This window comes from Ambystoma mexicanum, chromosome 4q (genome assembly GCF_040938575.1).
Source record: "Ambystoma mexicanum isolate Mex_15411 chromosome 4q, UKY_AmexF1_1, whole genome shotgun sequence".
Classification (NCBI taxonomy): domain Eukaryota; kingdom Metazoa; phylum Chordata; class Amphibia; order Caudata; family Ambystomatidae; genus Ambystoma; species Ambystoma mexicanum.
The window spans coordinates 72884763-72897254 of record NC_090928.1 but is presented as its reverse complement, the minus strand read 5'-3'; positions in this window follow the sequence as shown (position 1 = coordinate 72897254).

The following is a 12492-nucleotide window of genomic DNA, read 5'->3' as shown; positions in this document are numbered from 1 at the left end:
AGTAAATGATATTGTGTAATATTGCTCACAGAATGTGATGGCTGATTGTTAGGGAGGTTTTTCGACAGCCCTCTGGTGAGGCTTGCAAGAAAACCTATCCTTAGTGAATTAACAGTGTCCACCAAGTTTTTCAAAATCTCTCTAAATGGTCACGTAGCAGAGCAGTCAAGCTTATTCTTTAGATGGTGTGGGCCGGTATCAAAGTACAGGTAGGCCCATACATGCACACACTATAAAATATACCACATATAATTTACTTTAAAAACACTGCCAAATAAGTAGTATAAGGAATACACAAGCAAGAACCGTTTGGCTCATTGTTTAAGCGCCAGCGTGCAAATATAAGGCATGAAAGCACAGTGTTAGACATTTACGCCTTACCTATGGTATTTTCCACCATTTGGAGGGGAAGAAAAAGCACAAAATGTAATTAACATTTACTCCATGCATTTAAACTCCGACTTGCTTTTACACCTGTACGAGATTTCGATTTAGATGTAAAAGGAATTCATTCCCAAGGAATCTCTTTTTTTTGGCTCATGCGAAAAGCAGGCTGCTTCCAGAGTAATCATTTTAAATTGTATCTGCAAAGAATAAGTTGAAGATGGCATTTACGTTTTTCCCCCCGCACCCACAAAAAAGAGAGTAAAAATGAGTTTCCCTGTTTTTACTCTTCACTGTTTCTAAGCATTGAACATTGCAGGGGACCCAACGGCATCTAAGTGCTAACGTTGGCAGTCCCCTGCATGGAAGTAATACATTTAGCAAGATAACACCCAGTATGTATATGAATGAACAGTAATGGGTAAAATCATGTTTCCATTCACACCAAACCCATTGTGGAATCAGAAAACCATTAACAGGAAAGTGATGCACACATAATAGGCAGAAAGAAGGGAGGAAAGAGGGTTCTCCAATTAAGCAGACTTTAATAATCATCAATCAGTTAAACAAAACACAAAACATACAGTACTTGGTCTATGAAGGTTCCATTTCACCAACAAACCCCCTGAGAAATATTGAGATACAATGTTACAGAGTATATATAATGTATTCAATACTTTGAGTGAAATGAATTGATTTATCATACCTAAATGTATATAAAATCATCAGTACATTTTAAAAAATACAGAGTGTCTTGAAAACTCCATGGACAGAGAGAAAATGTCAGTTCATATTAACTGATGTCAGTCACTTTTGAGGAGTTTTGAAACTCGCATATTTGTTCCCGTGGGCAACAACAGGCTCAACCCAATAGGTCTCCGGCAGTCATTCGTTCACATTATGTAAAGTGTACTGACAGGTTCTGGGGACCAACCAGCGGGAGAGTCTTTGGGTTCCCGGCAGAAGAGTTCCAGACCACAGTTCCAGAACCAAAAGCCTGGAGAAGGTGGCTGCAGAATGTTACTCCCTGTCAAATGCATCACTTAGTATAACAGGCATGGACCAGGGGGGAACAGAAACGACTGGGCTCCTGGAGCCATGGCACCTGGAGGACAGGACCAACGACTCCATTGGTTGCAAGGACCAAGAGCACCTACTCAAGGTGCTGGCTACAGTGGAAATGGCCCAGATATCCTGGGTGCAGAGTTAGGTTTCAGTTTCAGGATTATGTCTGAGAAGAGGCTGGTTCGGGACCCCAGTAATGACTTCTAAAAGCCCAGCAAGTTGCAGACCCATGACACTGGGACTCAAATAAAGAACAATCCTCTGCAGATGACGCAAAATTACAAAGGGCATTAACATAGTGGCCGCAGTGAAGGATACCTAGCCAACGTCAATAGTGGCTTGTGGGAGAAAAGAAAGTTACCCTTGCAGCAGGAAGGGGTCTAATGACCCAAGCGTTGACTAAAAACATCCTACACAGATCAGAGGTGGGGCAGCATCAGCCAGGCATGTTTCCAGGCCAGGCCCATTAAACAGATAGAGGCTCCCACCTATGGGCTTCAGTCGAGAAGGAGTCTCCAGGAGCAACTGGATCTGTATGCTTGGAGAGGTCCAGCAATGAAGCCGAGGCATTCCAGCGATGGCTACTGGATGGGAGTAAAGGAAGAGCCAAGCAATGGATTCCAAAAGTAGCTGGAGAAGCAAGCATGCAAGCATAAAGGATCGGGCACATAGCCAGCCTGGCCACACCATGATCTTCAGTAGCAACCCATCTCCAGCAGTTTTCCAGGTGCGTTCCAGCAGATTTCAGGAACACACAAGGTCTCCCACTGATATACAGATTCACTAAGCGGCTGGCTAAGACAGTCCACCAACCCACAGCAGGGCAACATTCACGTTTTGCTGGTGTGTTAATCAGGGCCAGTGAGCGATTTGCCAAACACTCAGGCACACATCTGTGGTTGGGAAGTCCAAAAGTCTTCAACCCAGTTCAAACCAGTCAGGTATACAAAGACAGGGGCCATTGTTGGCCTGTAAGTTTGGGTCAACAGAGCAGCCATTTTAGGCCTTCCGCATGGTCCAGACAATCAAAAAAAGGCCCCCAAACAAAACGATTGGTGTGGATGCCTCATTAAAAGCACTAGTACTGAAATGGCTACTATATAATGACATTTGGCTACTCTTATGATAAAAGGATGCAAAGATGGCCTTATTACAAGTATGGCAGTGCGTTAAAAATGCTGATAACTGGTAGTAATTTAATTACCGCCACTTTACCACCACATTACTGTACCACAGTTCTACAGGTTTGGAGGTAAAGTGGAGGAGCTACCTCTGGCATCTTTCTGGACGTAGACCTTCCATTTTACCCCCAAAACTCTGCGGGTGTGCGATGCTGTATTACTGCTTGTGGGAAATCAGTTGAAAATCCCCACGGAGTCCAATGGACTCCAAAAATGGGAATTTACACCGCCTTACCACCACTCAGAATCCCATCATAATGCCACGGAACGTAGTGGCAGTTACAGTAACCAAGTTTGGCCGTAATTCCATGGATTTACTGCTAGAATACAGCCAACCTCGTGAGGAGGCCCATGGTGTCGTCAAAATGAAATAGAGCAGCTTTCACCAACCTATTCTTCAACATACTATCTGGGTGATAGAAATCACTCAGATGCCGAAATCAGGTGATTAAAATCACTTTGGCTCAGTTAGTCCTATTGGCTCCCATAGTACAGCACATCAGACTAGGTTTCAGTGACAGAGGAACTTCAGTAGACGTGCCGCTGGACACAAAGAGACAGCTGAAGAATGACAGAGGCCAACAAAAAGTGTAGAAGACCCGCAATATTCAGCATAACTCTGAAAAGGCAATTCCAACTTCACACCAATATAGACCACTATTCCCATTCAATTTGCCCTTTTTTTCCTTGATCTTTTCTAGGTCCACTCTCACTCCCGCTGGAAATAGGTCTGGTCCATCCGGGCAATTGTTGTTATCGCCTCATCCTTGCTTCATCCCCATCATATGGACTTCTCCATTTATAGAACAAATCAGGACATCGAGGATGACTGTTGGATCATGGTCTGCTACATCAGTGGATACCTGTTCATTTGACAGTGCATAAAACCAGAGCGTTTTTGTGTAGGCACAATAAGAATGACAAAGCAGTCAAAAAAGGAATTTGGAGCTTGAATTTAGGGAAATTCCCAGGTCCTGATGGTCTTCCTAATGGATTTTATCGGGCAATGCCAGAAAGTGTCCTAATTTTTTTGAGAGACATGTTAAAAAACTGGAAATTAAAGGGTACTTTACCACCTGTGTTTTGAAACGCAACAATATCCCTTTTAATTAAACAAGGTCATTCAGAGCTGGAACTGGGAAATTATAGACCCATTAGCTTGATTAATTCAGACAGCAACATTTTAACGTTGGAGAAGTCTGTCCCAAGATTATTACATCCCAATTAAGCAGGGTTTATGAAGGGTAGAGTTTCGGCTTCAAACATGCGAAAGTTGCTACTCACCTTGGAAGTATCACAGAGATTGAATACAGACTCAGTGGCTTTGACCCTTGATGCAGAAAAAGCTTTCGATCGAGTTCGATGGGAATTCCTGCTGAAAACGATGGAGAAGATGAATTTTGGTACTGAATACCTAAATTGGATTAAAATGCTTCATAAAAACCCGACAGCAGAGATTAACACGAAGGGAAGAATTTCTGGAAATTTGAATTGCAGCGTGGGACGCGTCAGGGATGCCCTTTGTCCCCTTTAGTTTTTGTGATCTCAATAGAACCACTGGCTAAGGCTATAAAATCTGAAGAAAGGATTAAAGAAATTAGCTTTAATGGAGTTTGTCAAAAGCTTTTGTTATATGCCAATGATGTGTTAGTGGTTTTTCAAGATTTTATAACATTAATCCCGGCTCTGATGAATTTGATTGAAGAATTTGGTTTAATATCAAATTATAAGATAAATTGGTCAAAATCAGAAGCCTTACCCTGTACTAATGAGACCAACTCATGAGACCAACAGAGTATTGATAAAGAACTTTGGCTTCAGATAGTGACTTTTCAAGATGAAATTCTTGGGCATATGGATCACGAAGAATATTAGGGAAATGAAGAGCCTAAATATGGACATGATAATACAAAAAATATATTTGGAAATAGAGCATTGGGAATCACTTAATCTGTCATTAGGAGGCAAAGTAAATGCTATTAAAATAGCATAATAATAATAACACCAAACATAACCTACATCCTAAGCATGGTCCTGCTTCCGGTGAAGAAATCGATATTCAAGAAGGTGGACAGCAAACTTCAGTCTTTTTTGTGGAACAAAAAGGTTCCTAGATTGAAATTGTGGAAGGTACAATTACAAAATGATAGAGGGGGTTTTAATATCCCAAATTCTGAATGTTAACATCGAGCGTTTACATTGCGACTTGCCATGCCATTCATTGTAGAAGAGGAGGATGAGCGGGCAATTGCAGAGGATAATATGGTGGGTCTGTTGAATACATGGGCAATCCTATAATTTTGCAAGGCAGATTGTGGGTACCACTCAGCCGTGACAGATTATTTGAGATCTACCTGGAGGGCATATAAAGTGGCATCAAAGAGGAAGCCGGGCCTAATTAACACCTCTTCAATTTGGTTAAATCCAGCAATAAAGATAAAGAACCAATCCATATTTTGGATAAATTGGTTTGCAGCAGGAATCAATAAAATTGAAGATCTATTTGAAGGTGGAAAACTTAACAAGAGTTAAAAGTAGAGTATGATTTATCTGAATCCATATATGGAGAATATGGGTGTTTAAAAGAGTAGTCAAAATTCCAACCTTGGTCGATTCAGATTTAATGAGTATTAATAAGAAAATTTGAAGACAAGAGAACATACCATCTACGATGTACCATATGTTAAGTAGGAATTCAGAAGGGAATAAGAAGATCTTGGAGACATGTTTGGCATGCCTAAAGGAGGAGATGACGCAAGTGAGATGGGAAGGTTTATGCGGGAACATCAAGAGGATGTCTTTAAACGTAGGCAAAAGGGCACGCCAAGTAAAGATCCTGAACAGAGTGTTTTGGACTCCTGCTCGAATGTATAAGCAAGGTTTGATCATGTCTGACACTTTTGGGGGTTGTGGTCATGCCCGTGGTACACTGGAACATCCGATCTGGGAATGTTAGAAGATTAGAGACCTTTGGAGAGGGATAACCGGCATGATGAACAGAGTGGTGAAGGAACAGTTGGATTATGATAAGAAAGATTATTGGAGGACTTAAGTCATCATCAAGTGACCTGGATTTTAAAAGGAGCTTTAGCAGCCAAAAAAACAATCTTGCCGAATTGGAAGACGACAGATTCTTTTAACATGGAACTCTTGGGTGGAAGAAATGTATTCGATTTGCAATGTCAGAAGTTGGTTTTTACAATGCACTGGAAAGAAGCCCTGTTTCAGAATGTTTGGGGGCCTTTTTGAGCTTGGACAGGGACTGAGATTTTGTCACAAGAACACGTTGGCAGATAAGATAAGTACATTTCTGTTATTCTTATTTGATAGAATGCATATGTATCCATATATATATATATATATTAATGTAATCTCGTAGGTTGAAATGTAGCTTTTATGTATATATCCTTTTTTTCCCTCTCTTTTTGTTGCTCAACATTTTTATTCTTATTTTATGATTGGACATTGAATTCTAGTTTGATGGTTTCAAAGGGGGGTTCAGGTCTTTTCATTACAATAATCTAAGACTGTTCCGGTTGTTATTTGTTGAAATTATTATATGATTATATGCTTATTTGAATTTCGAATAAACTAGTTAAAAAAAAGAATGCCAAATAGAGATAATGAAATTTGAATTAGGCCAATGCAAATGTTCTGCTGTTTGACACAGCCACAATTAATTGTGTAGCACAAATCATTTCCAGATCACAATGTATGTTTGCAGTGCTACAAATATTTGGTGATATGCTGCTGATCCTGGTTTTTTTGTGAAGGAGTGCAATGTTTGTACTGTTTTATTTGGACGTTGGCATCTTTCCGTCTAGCAAGCTGCATTTTGCAGAACACCTTGAGGTTTCTTGTTTCTGTAGGCAGACAAAACAATATCAGTGGGAATACAGGCTCAGACTAAAAGGGCAGTTGGGAGGTTGGAAGATATATCTTGAGACATTTTTGGAACAAGGGGAAATGGGCCATTTTTTAAGTTCTGGAGTGGTAAAATAAGTGTAAACCTGAGATGTAAAAGGCTTATGCCAGTTTTGATACTTTAACCATGTTTTGCAGGGAGATTGGGAGACAGAAAGCAAAATACGTTTCCATCTCCCCTTACCACAATACCTGCAAAACCTCTCTATTTTACGCTAGCATGCACATTTCATGTTGCCCTAAAATGTATAGAATCAATCTGTTTTTGTATTTGTATTTGTATTTATTATGTTTATATAGCGCTTTCATCCAAAGCGCTTTACATTATAACAACAGAATACATACAACATTATAACAGAAGAAGCAAATTACAATGAATCAAATCAATAATAACAGTAAGCAGAGCAATTCATCAGTGAGGCGGAAGGGGAGTGGAGCAGAGGGGAAGAGGGGAGGGGGGAACAGAAGGGATATAAGGGTGAAGTGAGGGAGGATAAGGGGAAGGGGGGAGGGAGGAGAGGATCATAGGGAGGATTGGAGGGAAGGGGAGAGGATGAGAGGTGGGGAAGGTTTCAAGGCGGGGAATGGAGAAGGAGAGATTTCAGAGAAGTGTGAAAGGAGGAAAAGGTAGGTGTGGAGCGGATCAATAGAGGTAAGGATTTCCAGTGGAGGGGGGCTAGGTGCTGAAAGGTGCGGAAACTGGAGGAGGCACATGGGGAAGGGGAAACGGTGAGAAGGAAGTGGTCGGCTGAATGGAGGGAGCGGGAGGTAAAGAGAGGAGAAAGAGAAGCGAGAGGAGAGATAAGGGGGAGCCAGGTAACGGAGAGATTTAAAGACTAGACAGAGGAAATTAAATTTAAGTTGGGAGTGAAAGGGAAGCCAGCCAAGAGAGGAGAGCGAAGAGGAAATGGAGTCATGCGGGGCAAGGAGACAGAGGGTACGGATAGCTGAGAGGTAGATAGATTTGAGGGAAGCAAGATGAGAGGCAGGTAGTCCAAAGAGTAGGGAGGAGCAGTAGAAGAGGCGAGAGAAGATAAGGGAGGAGATTAGAAGTTTTGTTGTGTGGAGGGTAAGAGAGGAGGGGACTTTGCGAATATTGAAGAGGTGGTAGCGACAGGCGGGAGAGGTAAGAGAAATATGGTGGGCAAAGGAGAGGGAAGAGTCAAAGTGAATGCCTAGATTGTGAGCGTGGGCAGAGTTAGGAGGATTGGAGGGGGGAAAGTGAAAGAAAGGTGGAGGAGAGGGAGGGGGAAGAGTATTGGAGGGAAAGAACAGGACTTCAGTTTTATCAGTATTGAGAGAAAGAAAACGGGATGACATCCAGTTTTTAATGGCAGTAAAACAGGAAGAGAGTTTAAGGTGGAGGTCGGTGGAGAAGGAAGAGAAAGAGAGTTTTTGCACCTGCTGTATGCAGGAAGATTGCATTTACAATTGTAATGACGCCTGCAAAGTGTAATTTGCAGGAGGCATGTACACGTTTACTAAATGGAGGATAAAAGCAAAGAATAGAGGCAATTTCACCTATATAGTTGTATCCAACAGCTGAAAGTACTGCATATAATTCAAAGCTATTGTCATGAGAAAGGAAGAGAGGAGAGGGAAGTGATTTGAGCAAAGACACACAGCCTGTGGGTGTTGTTTGGTTATATACCTACCAATTCACTGCTATTGGCCAATCCAGCCCAGTACCTGTCACTCCCTGCCCAAACCACATCCCTGTGGGATCTCTTTGAGTCTAATTCTGTGCTTTTTGGCCAGCCTTCTAAAGATGATGGCTCAATTGCAGCTATAAACCAGCTTAACCAGCTCATGGTGTAAAAACACTGTGCTACTCGAGTGTGCCTTCAGTCACTTGATTAATAATCAGTATATATGTTCTTGCATCTGTTCCTTGCACCAAATTCCCATTAAAAACACACATTGCCAAAGACAAAATTTTTGGCTCTTGTATAGGCATTTTCCAGGCATTGCCATAAAATACCCAGGGACCAGCACTACCCTCCTGCTGTTACCACTTTATGGACAGGTGGTAACATGATAGCAGTGCCTGGAAAATGTGAATACCATGCCTACACAAAAGCCACAAATGTTGTATTGCCAATTTTTGTTTGTACCTTACTTTTGAACTCGGTTTTGTAAAAGAAATGGCATATAAGGGACGCAACAGCATGTCATTGTTAACGTTGGTGGTCTCCTGCATTTAATTACAACGTTTCACAAAATGGCCCCCACAATTCAACATTTAAAGGCAGAGAGTTCAACAATAATGGCACCAAATGGGTAAAAAGTCTCACGCCTCAGACCTATTAACAGAAGAAAGGGGACATATTTAGAGAAAGCAGAGAGATAATAGATTTGCTTTGGGCTCCATGTGCCAAAGGCCTCATTACAAGTTTGGCAGTGCAGGAAACAAAGTGGCAGCAATTCCATTACCGCAACTTTTTTGGTGGTTACGTATTGACTACCGTTTTTCACGCACTGGCAAATGATAGGTTATGGTGGATTTACTACATTGTAAAGTTTCCGATTTATGGAGGAAAAGTGGCACATTCAACTGCAGCTTGTTGCTGGAGGTAAATTATCAATTTTTGATTTAATAAATCACCAACATTACCACATAGTAATTCTGACGACCGCAAATCTGCCAAAAATTTCCATGGAGTCCTATGTACTCCAAAAGTGGGGAATTATACCTCCCCCTACAAGCACTTCAGCAGGACCAAGTGTTAGCAACGGTAATCAAGTTTTGCAGTCATTCTGTTGATTTACCACCAAACTCATATTGAGGCCCAGATTTCAGGAGCAGCTATTAATGGCAAACTTTTAATGGCTGTTTTCCAACTGTGTTATCATTGTCACCCAGAAACTCAAAGATAATCCAAAGTGAGAGAAATGCCTGTATGTTTGGAAGTTGTGTGCCACAGTTTAGTGTGTATTTAAACACTGCAATTGTTCATATTGGAACACATGAAACTTTCTTCGCAAAGATTTGACAAACCTATGTTTTTCTGGACAATGTTTCTGGACAATTTTTCTGGACAATTTTTCTGGATTTATAACAGTTTTATTTCAGAAACAAGTCAACCTTGATCTCATCCAGAAGCTCGACAAGCACTCATAGTGTTGTAACGTGGGCAGTCACCATTGTCAGGTGATGACCCACAAGTGCGTGCTAATAAAAGGAGACCCGCAATCAGGCACGGGTAGGGATTCCACAGTGGTAACAGCACCAGTCTGCGTGTCGTTCTTGTACTCTACGAGCACGCAACAACTGGCGACGAGGTGGGATATGGCCCACCACCCGGCCTGACACCATCCAGTGGCGTGCAGGAGCCCACTAAGGCGGCTGCGAGGAGAGTGAGCGCACATGGGGTGCCGCTATCGATGCTTGCTGTGCCACAGGTGGCGGTGGTAAAGTGAGGACCGTGGCGCTGATCAGGAAAGAAAACTAAAACAAACACAGTGAGAAGGTGAGAAACAGGAAAAGGACATATAAGGAGACCCCCCCACTACCCCAAACCGTGTAGGGGCCAGGGACCTCAAAATCCTCACAAAGTACCCCAAGCACACCAGGGGCCATCCTGGGGCAGGCAACTGGCAGTTAGCATGGCTCTATGGGTCAGGACATCATAACTAGCAGCAACAGGAAGGGGGTCAGGAACAGTACACGCCAATCCAGAGCAGGGTGATACCAACACAGCCAGCCAACCATGGAGGGTGACTGGGAGAATGATGGGGCGCCAACAACCCAAGCCAACCCTGGAGCAAGCACGTGCAGGGACATGTCAGAAATGTAACGAGGACGCAAGGAACAACGAGGGGCTTTGCAGGTACCCTAATCCCAGAATGTGATGTAACAAGAGCGCTGGCGATGCTAGGACCCAGGTGGGACATGTGGGTTGAGAGACTGGAAATGTTTTGTGCCTCATCTGGGGATTGTGATGATAAAAAAATGAAGGCAATGATCCATTTCTAGGCATGGAGTGAGGTGCACCCGGTGTTAAAATCCTTATGACCAGGCGAAAATTCCTACTTGGAAGCAAAAGCTGCACTCCAGGCCTACTTTTGACCCATGGTCAATTGTGACTATGAAAGGTTGCAGCTGCGACAGGCACACCAGGACCCAACAGAGTCACTGGATGCATACCATGTGCGACTGAGGCACCTGGCAATGTCCTGCCAGCTCAACGATGAAACAGATGAGATACACACCCAGACTATCCAGCACTGCGCATCGACAGCCCTATGGAGACAGATCCTGAAGGAACCTGATGTCCTGCTGCAGTAGATTCTAGAGTTGGGTGGGGCGTAGGAGCTATCATCATCTCGTGATGCGCAGATGGAGGAGGCCTGGGTCGAGACAGTATGTGCCGTAATGGGAAGTGGGACACCAAAGCCGAGGGGACGACTCTCATGTGGAGCAAGAACGTTGGGTGTGCCAGTGAAGGTGGTGAGAAAAAGGCATATGACAACTGCAGGGGTCCAAAACTCAACGAGGAAGAATGCCCAGCAATGTGGCAATCCTGCAGAAGGTGCGTCCTGCAGAAGGTGCAGCAAGCCCAAACAATTTGCAAGGATGTGCCACGCGCCATGGCCCAGCCCCTAAACTGCAAAGCCGCCACCAACCTGTCCCAGCCACAGCAAAGGAAAGTTGCCGCCCTTGTGGCACAACAAGCGTCATCACTTTCATGCTTCAAAGGCACGGTGAACCTCGAGGAAGCATTCATCATCTCAGCAATCTATTTGGGGACATGGACACACGTCGCAGGCCACAATGCCTGGTGTCAGTGCTGGGGAAGGATGTGCCAGTACCCATCGATACAGGGGCGTCTGTCAATGCGATGGCAACAGCACAGTTGAAGAGGTTGTCACCACCGCCGACACTGCAATACCCCAGAATTTGAATATTCACCTACAGTGGCTCCTCGCCCCTACCTCTGGGCCGGGCGTTTCGCACCTCAGAGACACATGACAGCAGATCGGTGCATACCACGTTTTATGTCACCGCTATCACGAAGGACACGCTGCTAAATTGCTCGAGAGCAGAGGATCTTGGCTTGGTGCAGTTTGTATTCCAAGTGTACATGGGTGATTCCAGGTGTTTGCTGGCAAGGTTTGCACACCTGTTCAATGGAGTTGGCTGTCTAAAGAATGAGGAGGTGAGGCTTAATATCGACACATCAATGCTGCTGGTAGCCTTACGGCATCACCACATTCCACTACATCTATGACTGAAGGTGGAAAAGGAGTTGGGGAAGCTGGAGAAGGGTGGTATCATTGAAAGGGTGATGGGAGCTATGCCATGGGTGTCGCCCATCATGGTCGCTGCTAGCCGTATGCCCCGGAGGAAGTGAGAATATACATGGACATGAGGCGACCAAACAGGTCTTTTTAAAGGGAGCGCCACCCCTACCCACTCTGAACAAGTTCCTGGGGTTCTATGGCATCATCCACAAATGCATTACCCCATGCTGGCCCAGAGCCACTGGCGATGTGGAGAGATTCATGCAGGCATTAAACAAGGCGTTCCGGATTACGGTCGACTAGGAGCAACCCTTCGATCTCGGACTCACATAATTTCTGATGGCGTACTGGACGACACCACATGCATCCACGTGAATATCACCAGCCACGGTCCTGTTAGGGTGGAAGGCTGCATCCCTCATCCCTGAAGAACAGTCCTGGAGGATGACAGAACCAGATCCGGCAAGGTGGAGCTAACAGCACGAGCAGGCCAACAGGAGAGCATCTGTCAGAAGACGGCTGGGCGGCAGCCAAGTGGGGGTCAGTTATTCAGTGTTGGTGAGAACAAGGAACCCCACCCATAAGTTGTGTCTCCCGCATGAAACCACACTGTGGACAGTAGTGAGGAGAAAAGGATTGATGGTCACTGCACACCAAGGACGCGAGTCAGTGCCAAGGAACTCCAGTTGGTTTC